Source organism: Otolemur garnettii, unplaced genomic scaffold (assembly GCF_000181295.1).
Source record: "Otolemur garnettii isolate 467f Iridium unplaced genomic scaffold, OtoGar3 scaffold00125, whole genome shotgun sequence".
NCBI lineage: Eukaryota > Metazoa > Chordata > Mammalia > Primates > Galagidae > Otolemur > Otolemur garnettii.
This window is the reverse complement of record NW_003852520.1, coordinates 4,046-6,573: the sequence shown is the minus strand read 5'-3', so window position 1 is coordinate 6,573 and position 2,528 is coordinate 4,046.

The window sequence follows — 2,528 nt, the reverse complement described above, 5'->3', positions numbered from 1 at the left end:
GGACTTTTTTAAAACGTTGCAGGACGCAGGACAAATTGTTGAAAAGCAGGTCTGTCCCGCCAAAAGTGGGATGTCTGGTCACCCTACTTATGACGCTCACCAGGATCACAGTGACCAGCTGTACACTCTAACATTGGGCTTCATGACGATCAGCAGGATCACTGTGACCTGCTGTAAACTCTCACACTGGGCCATATGACCCTCAGGAGGATCATGGTGACCTGCTGTACAGAATAACAGTGGGTGCTATGACCTTTAGCAGAATCACCGTGACTCACTTTACACTCTCTCACTGGTCCTTAAGACCCTCAGCAGGATTACAATGACCCACTGTACATTCTCACACTGGGCCTTATAGCCCTCAGAAAGATCACAGTTACCTGCTGTACAATCTCAGAAGTGGCCCTATGACCCTCAGCTGAATCACAGAGACCTGCTGTACACTCTCATAGTGGCTCTTATGACCCTCAGCAGGATGATAGTGAACTGCTGTACACTCTAACACTGGGCCCTGGGACCCTCAGCAAGATCATAGTGACCCTCTACACACTCTCACACTGGGCCTTATGACCCGCAGCAGGGTCACACTGACCTGCTTTATACTCATACAATGGGTCCTATGACCCTCCAGAGGATCACAGTTCCCCACTGTACACTCTCACACTGGGCCTTATGATCCTCAGCAGGACCATAGTGACCTCGTGTACACAATAACACTGGGCCCTGTGACCCTCAACAGGATCACAGTGACCCTCAACAGGATCACAGTGACCTGCTGTACACTCTCACACTAGGCTTTATGACCATCATAAGGAAAACAGTGACCCACTATACACTCTCACCCTGGGCCCTGTGAATGTCAGCAGGATCACACTGACCCACTATAAACACCCACACTGGGCGTTATGACCCTCTGCAGGATCATACTGACCTGCTATGTAGAATAACCCTGGGCCCTATGACGTTCAGAAGGATCACCCTGAACTGCTGTACACTCTCACACTGGCCCTCATGAACCTCAGCAGGATCACAGTGACCCGCTGTCCACTCTACCACTGGACACAATGACCCTCAGCAGGACCACAGTGTCTTGCTGTATACTCTAACACTAGCCTAAGGACCCTCAGCAGGATCACAGTGATCTGCTTTAAACTCTCAAACTTGGTCTTATGACTGATAGCAGGATCACAGTGACCTGCTTTACACCCACACACAGGGCCTTATGACCCTCAGCAAGATCACAGTGACCTGGTGTACACTCTGACACTGGGCCCTATGAGCCTCAGCAGGATAACAGTGACCCACTGCACATTCTTCATAGTGGGCATTATGACCCTCAGTATGATCACAGTGACCTGCCATACACTCTAACACTGGGCCTTATGATACTCGCAGGATTGTGTGATCTGCTATACAGAATCACCCTAGGCCCTATGACACTCAGCAGGAATATAGTGACCTGCAGCACAGTCTCATACTCTGCCTTATGAACATCAACAGGATTACAGTGACACACTGTAAACTCTCACAGTGGGCCTATGAATCTCAAGAGGATCAAAGTGTCCTGCTGTATATTCTCACACAGGGCCTGATGACATCAGCAGGATCACAGTGACCTGCTATAGACACTCACAGTGGCCTTTATGACCCTCAGCAGAATGACAGTGACGTGCTGTACATAAACACTGGGCACTATGACCCTCACCAGGATCACAGTAACCTGCTGTACACTCTCACACTGGGCCATATGACCCTCAGCTGTTTCAGAGTGACCCATTGTACACTCTCACACTGGCCTTAACACCCTCATCAGGATAACAGTGACCTGCTGTACACTGTCACACTGGGCCCTGTGATCCTCAGCAGGATCAGAGTGATCTGCTTTAAACTCTCACAATGGGCCTTATTACCCTTAGCCAGATCACAGTGACCTGGTGTACATGCTGAAACTGGGCCCTATGACCCTGAGCAGGATCACAGTGACTGGCTGTAACATCTCACACTGGGCCTTATGACCCTCAGGAGGATCACATTGACCTGCCATACACTCTAACACTGGGCCATATGACACTAACCAGGATCACAGTGACCTGCTGTACACAATAACAGTGGGTGCTATGACCCTTAGCAGGATCACAGTGACCCTCTGTACACTCTCACACTGGGCCTTATGACCCCTTAGCAAGATCACAGTGACCTGCTTTACACACACACACCGGGTGCTATAAACCTCAGCACGATCACAGTGACCTGTTGTACAAAATAAAACTAGGCCTTATGACCCTCAATAGGATAACAGTGACCTGCTGTAAACCCTCAAACTGGGCCTTAGGACCCTCAGCAGGATCACAGTGACCTGCTATACACAATACCACTGGGCCCTATGACCATCAACAGGATAACAATTACCTGCTATGTACTCTCACACTGGGCCCTATGACCCTCAGCAGGAAAACAGTGGCCGGCTGTACACTCACAGTGGGCCTTATGACCCTCAGCAGAATCACATTGACCTGGTGTACACTCTC